At 39.6% G+C, this 8,835-nt stretch overlaps 1 pseudogene; it reads right to left on the reverse strand.

Annotated features, from left to right (window-relative positions):
• Positions 1–414: 414 nt before the first annotated feature.
• On the reverse strand, positions 415–1,300 carry LOC118828711 (annotated as a pseudogene).
• Between the last annotated feature and the right edge of the window lie 7,535 nt (positions 1,301–8,835).

The following is an 8,835-nucleotide window of genomic DNA, read 5'->3' on the forward strand; positions in this document are numbered from 1 at the left end:
TATATATATATATATATACATATGTATATACATACTGCTTAAGTGCTATTTTTTAAAATAAATACTTAAGCACAAATTTATCATCCTATATGAGAGCATTTAAACTAGATGGTCTAAGAAGTTGATCTGCCTCCTTGGACCTACAGTAGCTGTCATTTTCCCCCAAACTAATAGAATCAATATACTGAATCATCATCAATTCAACTGTGTGAATAATGGATCACAATAAATGATTTTGGCCCTCTCTGTCACCAGCGTTTTCTAAGAGCTTTTCCTGGCTCCTCTACAAACATGATCTGGCCTGGATAAAAAGACAACAGGAATTTCTTAAAGGTCGATGATCCAAAATGCTAAGCATGGTTAAGTATCCTACAGGATCTATGTTCACTGGCTCCATTTTTAGTTAGGATGTACTTAGATTACTTTCTTCAATCCATCACGTAGGTCAAGCACCAAAGCTCCACCTAGGCCTCTAAGAACATTGGACCAGGTGCCCTTGAAGAAAGCTTTGCCACCCTCATCTTTAGCAATCTTCCTCCAGCAGTCAATTGTCCCAGTGTACAGGATATCAGCTCCTTTGCTCCCAGACTGCATCATCATTCATCACCTTACTGTATCAAAGGGATAGAAGACCACACCCACTATAATCACTGTTTGCCCAATTATCCAACTTATCAGAATATGAGTGTTCTTCAGATCTGGGAGCATACCTTTTGCTGTATCATAGATTCCAAAGTAGGCTGCTCTATAGATAATGATACCCTGCACTGAGACATTGAAACCTTAATACAAGCCACAAACTCCATCAGATTTGGTAATTTTCATAAGGCAGTCTCCCAGGCCTTTGAATTCTCTCAGTGCCAGACTTCCCAACACCAGCTGCCAAGTGGGTTCTCACAAAATCCAAGGGATAGACAAAGCAGGGAACGGTGGCTGCGCCACCCGAGGCAAGATTGCCCACAAAATATCTCCAAAATCGTGTGTGCTTGCGCACTCCTCCCCAAAACACCTGCTTATACTTATCCTTAAAGTCAGAGTTAAGGGCCTGGGTGGGGAAATATCTGATGATATTTTCTAAGTTGCCCTTCCAGAAGGAAAGCATCCCATGTTTCTTTGGAATTTGGACCATACAATGCATTATGCCTAGGTACTGCTTATTTTCAGCAATTTGTTTACCTGTATGCTGCACCTGCCACAGTAGCTTGACTCTCTTGATGGGAGCCAATACAGTCTTGGAGATGGCAGCAGCAATGCCACTGGCCAGGAAGTCCTTGGGGGAGGAGATGGTCTGTTCCATCATGGTTACAGAGGGCGAAGGTTTTGGAGCTGGAGAAAGAAAGCTGGTGACAGAGAGGGCCAAAAGCTAGGGCACTCATTACTGCCTGCACAGCCCCTTGCTACAGGTCAGACCAAAAGGCAAGTGCTTTCTGTATCATCTTGAATGTGTTCTTTGAGACTGGAATAGTCTGGAGAGCCTTTTTGCTATTTATTAATGACCTATGTTATTGTTTAGTTATATTCAGTCATATCTGACTCTTTGTAACCCATTTTTTGTTTGTTTTTTGTTTGTTTTTTGACAGAGATATGGGAGTGACTTGCTATTTCCTTCTCGATCTCATTTTAAAGATGAGGAAACTGAGGCAAACAGAGTAAAGTGACTTGCCCAGGTAAGCACAGCTAGTATGTGTCTGAAGTCAGAACTCAAGAAGATGAGTCTTCCTGACTCCAGGCCTGGCAGTCTATACACTGTGCCACTTAGCTGCCCCTGGCCTGTTTAGCATACCACTCAGTCAGGGATACGGTCCTATTAGTTACCTGTGTTTAGTTCCTACAACAAGCAAGAAAATTTTTAAAAAAGGTCCTATAGCTACACTGCTGCTCTACAGTGAGAGCATGATGCCTGTGAGCTGACAAATCAGGTCCTCAGTGAGGATGATTCCCTTGTAGGGCTTCTTAACCAGGGGTCCATGGAAGGTCTGTGGATAGATTTCAGGGGCTCCATGAATTTGCTTTGATAAGTATATTTTACTATAACTGGTTTTCTTTGTAATACTATACATTTTATTTTATGCATTTGTAACATGGTTTGACTCTGGCTGCATTTTCTCAGGTTGAGGCCCATTACATTTTATCCCCCCACCCCACTACATACATGTAGGGTTCTCAGGCACTGTAAACGGTATTGAGGAGGCTCTCTTTTCTTTGCCTCTGTCCTAGCTGTGTTCTGCCCATTTTAGGGATGCAGTAACTAGTACCCTACTCCCATTTATCCACTTAACATCAGATTAGCATTTAAAAAGGGATATTATCTGTAGTGTAGGATAATATGTGTAGTGTTTACTTTATAGGGCTGCTTTACATAATACATGTAGAACTCTTTGCAAATCTTAAATCCATATAAATATCAATTATTATTATTAATTAGTGGGTAATATTTTACTCTTCTTTTTTTGGACCTGGGATTTATTAGTGGCTCCATTTGTCTTGTCATATTCAGACCATAAGGCAAGATTGCAGCACCTTAGGTGGTGTAAGACAGGGAGGAAGTGTTACAAGATAAAATGAGAAACAAAATTATTTATAAATTCTGTATTACTTTGAAATAGGCTGTGTTTAATTTTAGACCTGGTTTGAAACAGAGCATACTACTTACTCAGCTCTTCTTTATCTGAGTTAGAAGAGACCAAAATAACAATACCACCCAATCCTCCCTATGCTTTTTGGGTCTTATTTAGGGGGCCAGGAAGTTCATAGAAATGAGATGACTACAACACCAATGGAAAGATATACATTTCTTGCTAATGGGGCCAAGGATGAGGGGACAATCCTAAATGTAACAGTTAGCTTTGTCTGATATGTAGCCATAAAACCACACCTTCAGTGTCTAACTGTCATCTTGCAAACAGGCTGCACTAGTCGCAATGGGGCTTCCTGAGCACCCAGTCAACACCATTATTAAGAAGCCCTGAGACCAGGGAGACCTGGGGGAGGGCATGGGGAGAGACAGAGAGAGATAAAGGGACAAAGAAAGAGATGCAGAGGCAGAGATAAACAGAGAAAGAGATAGATGCAGAGGCAGAAAGAGAGTGGGAGAGAAGGAGAGAGAGAGAGAGAGGCAGGAGAGAGAGAGAAAGAAGAGAGAGAGAGAGAGAGAGAGAGAGAGAGAGAGAGAGAGAGAGAGAGAGATCTGGAAACTACTGATAAAAGTGGAACTATGCATTTGGAAGCAAGTGAGGACTATTGAATGGGAAAGCATCTATGTTTCAAAGGTCAGAGAGAAGGTAGGCAAGCCAAAGTCAGGTCATACACTAATCATAAGAAGCAAAATAAGCAGTGATTGTTTAGAATTATAGAGAAAGGTCTGGCAGACATAAATACTAGAGGACAGAGCAAGGCAGGTAGCCCAAAGTTTAGGGATATATTCTGCAAAATAGGAGATCTGAATGGTAGGAAAAGGAGCCAAGAGGATATCACTACTCTAATATTCCAATGGAATTGTGATCTAATAAGATATGGGCATTCCCTCTAACTGATCCATGCAAACCCATCCATGAATGCCAATCCTGTTGTACTCTTAGCTAAAACATGTCATGTATTCATAGTGAGAGTCATATGACAAACAAAAATTACATTCTTCTGAAATTTAGGGGAAACCAGTGGTATATATAGACTGTCCATTGGTTGCATTATGTATGTGTTTGCATCTCTCTGTCTCTGTCTTTCTCTGTCTCTTTCTGTCTCTATCTCTGTCTGTCTGTCTGTCTCTGTCTCTTTTTGTCTCTCTGTCTGTCTGTCTCTGTCTTTTTCTGTCTCTCTGTCCTTGTCTCTGTCTCTCTGTCTATCTCTGTCTCTCTGTGTCTCCCTGTCTGTCTCTCCCTCCATCCCCAGCTATTTAGCCATGAAACAGTCCTTTGCCTCGGTGAGGGGACTTTTATATAATTATTGTTAGGTTAAGAGTCATTTTACAAGCAGGACTGCTCTGAGGTTTCCAAGTAAAGGGGTAAGTAGTAATACCTCACTGGAGTATAAGGGAGTGAAAATCATGAGTGCATTAACCGGATCTTACAGAAACCTGACTTTTTCCTTCTCATATCTTCATCAAAGATGCTCCTAATAAAATTATAAATTATTCCTATAATCATTTTATTGAGATAGGAAATAGATCTATAGATCTATAGTTATTGATATTTTATCAAACAGAAGCAAATATGTCTATTTTCCCCCAAGAATTTTATATTCTTCCTTTATTCACATATATTGAAAATTAACCCTTGGGCCTCTTCAAAAATTTTATAACCCCTATTATAAATTTCCTTTGGGCATTCCTATCCTTATCCAAATGTTTTTCTCATCTTTATTTATTTTTTGGTGAGGCAATCGGGGTTAAGTGACTTACCCAGGGTCATGCAGCTACTAAGTGCCAAATGTCTAAAGCCGAATTTGAACTTAGGTCCTCCTGACTCCAAGGATAGTGCTCAATCCACTGTGCCACCTAGCTGCCCCTCATCTTTATTTTTAATGCTATTTATAATTACCCATATAGTACATCAAAATTCACATTCAGAATCCAAATATGGCAGCTCCATTGTCTTAGAATAATCTTTCTTAACTACATCTCACACTAAGTTTTCTGTAAACTTTTTACCCCTCTTCCACTAACTTACCTATGTTATGAGGTGACACTTTAAATAATCTTCCTCTATCGTCTTCCGTAAGATTTTACAAATGAGTTTGTATTCTAAACTAGTCCTGCCTTTGACTATCATATATCTTCACTTAGCAAGAAGATTGAACTTTGCTGTTTGAGGGGATTTCTAGGTGCTCTGGTAGTCCTCATTATGATGATTGATTGACGTCATCTAAATTTCCCTAGGAAGTGGTGATGGTATGAATTGATGTTTGTCCTTTTCTCCATTTCTCATTTTTTCCAACCTCAATAGCTTGTTTAAATACATCTGGTCCAAGCTCTATTAATTGTATGCTATGTAGGCCATTCTTGTTGTTGTTATTTTAATGTGTCAGGGTGCCAAAGGAGCACGTCACTCTCAACTACATGATGGGCCCACTTCCATTTTCACCCATACATGTCCCTGGTAGCATCTTCCAGGCCTCTTCTTGTATGTAAGTCATCACTGGTAATGTGCTGTAACCTGCCTTTTACATATTGCTCTCCTTGCTACACTCTATCATCCAGCCCAACTGGTCTTCTTCACACACAACACTCCATGGCCCATCTCTGTGACTTTGTAGTAGCTGTTCCAATGTCTGGAATTTACTTCCACATTACTTAGAATGTGTCTCTCTGTCTCTGTCTCTGTCTCTCCATCTCTCTCCTTCTCTCTCTTTCTCTCTGTCTCTGTTGGTCTCTGTCTCTCTCTCTCTCTCTCTCTCTCTCTCTCTCTCTCTCTCCTTCTCTCTGTTTCTCTCTCTCTTTCTCTTTGTCTCTCTCTGTCTCTGTCTCTCTATCTCTCTTTCTCTCTCTCTTTCATTTTGTCTCTCTCTCTTCACTCCCCACCCCAGCTATTTAGCCATGAAACAGTCCTTGCCTCAGTGAGGGAACTTTTGTGTGATTATTCTTAAGTTAAGAGTTATTCTTTTTTTTTGTATGATAGTCACACACCTTTCCTGTGACACGAAATTTTTAATTACTTTTGTTTGTGTGTGAGGTTGGGGAGAGGTAGAATGACATCTGCAGCTAAAACTGTTTGCACTGAGAAGTTAAGAGTTATTCTATGAGCATGACTGCTCTGACTTAGAATGCCTTCAAAACTCTGCTTATGTAAAATCTTTACATGAAATCTTTTCTGATTTTCATAGTTCCTCTTGTCCTTCTCCAACTCCTGTTCCTCTTATCACACACATAATGTTGTTGTTCAGCCATTTTTTAATTGTGTCCGACTCTTCATGACTTCATTTGGAGTTTCTTGGCAAAAATACTAAAGTTGTTTTGCCATTTCTTTCTCCAGCTCTTTTTATAGATGAGGGAACTGAGGCCAACAGGGTTAAATGACTTGACCAGGGTCACACAGCTAGTGAGTGTCTGAGGGGGGATTTGAACTCAGGAAAAAGAATCTTCTTGACTCCAGGCCCAGCACTCTATCCACCACACCAGCTGTATTATTTTGTATGTATCTTATATAGACTTGTTTGTGTAGATGTTCCCAGCCTGTTCCACTGTCATGCACCCTCTGCTCTGACCATTACCTCCACATCTTCCTCCCCAGTAACCTGGACTCCATCCCAGGATTTCTCAGCTCCGACAGGTCAGTTTTTGCTTTAGAATGTGTCTGGCTCTCCATCTGATCAATGCTTAGGTGACTCATATCCTCTCAACCTCCCCCTGCCCCACTAGTTTCCCTTTATGTTCTTTCTTCAGCCCAAAGCGTAGAACATATTAAGTACTTAATAAATATTCTCTCTCTCTCTCTCTCTCTCTCTCTCTCTCTCTCTCTCTCTCTGTCTCTGTCTCTCTCTATCTCTGTCTCTGTCTGTCTCTCTCTTTCTGTCTCTCTCTTTGTGTCTCTCTCTCTGTGTCTCTGTCTGTCTCTCTGTCTCTGTCTGTCTCTCTATCTCTGTCTCTGTCTGTCTCTCTGTCTCTGTCTGTCTCTCTGTTTCTCTCCCTCTCTCTCTCTTTCCCAATAGGTGTCAGCTCCTCAAGGATGGGGAATATTTCAGTTTTGTCTTTGCTTAGCATAGTGTCTGGCACTTAAGAAATGTTTATTGACCAATTGATTTGTCAGGTGCAACCCAATAGACCTATCAATCATTTATTGAGCCCCTACTACAGTTTCAATGCTAGACACTGGGGTTACAAGTGAGACCATCTTTTACTTCTGAGATACAGAGTGATGAAATTACTTTCCAAACTTCATGTTGGTAGTAAGTGGCAAAATCAGGATTCAACCTCCATCTTCTGACTCCAGAACTAACTTCTTTCCCACTGTACCATATGATCTCTACCATTCTTGTAGCATCCTGGAATTCCAAGGTACACAGCCATGTGGCCTGCAGTGCATGCTTAGCAATGGCAAGTAGGTCATAACTACAATCCAAGGTGGAAAGTGAAAGAAATAAAGGACTATCTATAAAGTCTTGTAAAAAGCCTAGGACTCCTTTTCTAAGCTACTTCTTGTTCCAAATGTAGTTCTAGCCAGGACTTAAAGGATCCAGAGAGTGATAAATGGGTATAGAGAAGATGATACCCAAAGGACTGGAAAAGAGGACTTTCTTCAAGAAGAATAGGCTGAAGCTATCTTTTTTGATCATAATAACTTTTTCCTTCCATATTTAATGTTTTCTCTCTGAGGCAACATTTTCATTTGAAAGATACAAGCCTTAGAACAAATCTCCCTTGCCAGCACATTTAAATTTTCCTGGCTTGGACTATTATATTTCCCTGGCCTTCTAAAATGTTAACAATGTCTTGCATTCTGTCAGCAGAGTATGACTACAGCTGTTAAACCTCAAGTACAGGAAATATTGTGCATATATATGTGTATATATACGCATATACATATATACACATACACATAGATACACATTTATACATATACATATAGGTATGAAAGATCTAACACACATATACTTATATGTGTGAAATATTTATCACATGAATATATACATATATAAATACACATATATACGTGTATGTGTATATATGGAAAGAATAAGAAGAAAACTAAATTTGCAATGGAAAAAAATGCAAGTTTTGTGTAAAATATCTAGGTGCAACTTTTTTGTATTATATATTTGAGAATAAATAAATAAACATAGATATATGTATGAATATATGTATAAACATATATATACATGCATGCATATATATATGTGTCTATATACCTACCTCTAGATACATAGATATAGATATACAAGTATACATGTGGTTTTTTTAACCAGGAACCAGATATCTCTATTACATCTTTGATGAATTGGCTGCATGACCTTCAGCAAGTTACCTAAAATCTCTATGACTCAGTTTCTCATTTTGTTAATTGAGAGATAATACTCCACCCTTGAGAGAATAGTAAATCTTCAAAGAAATCAATAAACATTTTTTACAAAGCTATTTGCCAAGTACTGTGTTAAACGCTGTGGATATAAAAACAAAAGTTCAACAGTTTCTGCTCTGAAGTACCTTACATTCTAATAGGAAGAAAATGTGTGTGTCTGTGTGTGTGTGTCCGTGTGTGGGTGGCAGTGGAAATAGCATTAGACTTGAAGTCTGGGAGATTTGAGTTCAAATCTGTTCTCAGACACTAACTTACTAGCAGTGTGATCCTGGGAAAATCACTTAAACTCTGCTGTTGCCTTATCTCTCAAAAAAAGGAGGATAATAATAGCACCTCCCTCCAAGGGTTGTTATGAAGATCAAATGAGATAATATTTATAAAATGCATTGAGAACCTTAAAACACTATATAAATGCTAGTTGTTGTTGGCAGTTGCTACATCAAATGAAGGTGAGATAATTTAGTTAAGGTGTATACCAACAGCTGTTATTTGTCCTTCCTTCTTGAAAGAGGACCAAGACATCAGGGAGGTGATGCCATGACATGCAAGTGATTTGGATTTCAGTGAGGGAGAGCTGTGCAAAGTCGCCAGCCTCACTTGCTCCTCTGCAGCCATCTGGGTCCAGTGGCTAGATATAGATCAGAACAACTGGAGATGGGTAGGGGACCTTGGCTTTTTTAAGCTAAGGTCTTTAACAGGTGTCAGTTTAACTGAGGCAGCACCCACTCAGTGATTAAGCCTAGGTAAGAAAGATTCATGTAGAATTTGGTGGTTCAGCAGAGAATTAAAGGAAATTGGGCATTCCAAGACGCAGAGGTGAGGAGGG

This window comes from Trichosurus vulpecula, chromosome 1, assembly GCF_011100635.1.
Source record: "Trichosurus vulpecula isolate mTriVul1 chromosome 1, mTriVul1.pri, whole genome shotgun sequence".
NCBI classification, from domain to species: Eukaryota; Metazoa; Chordata; class Mammalia; order Diprotodontia; family Phalangeridae; genus Trichosurus; species Trichosurus vulpecula.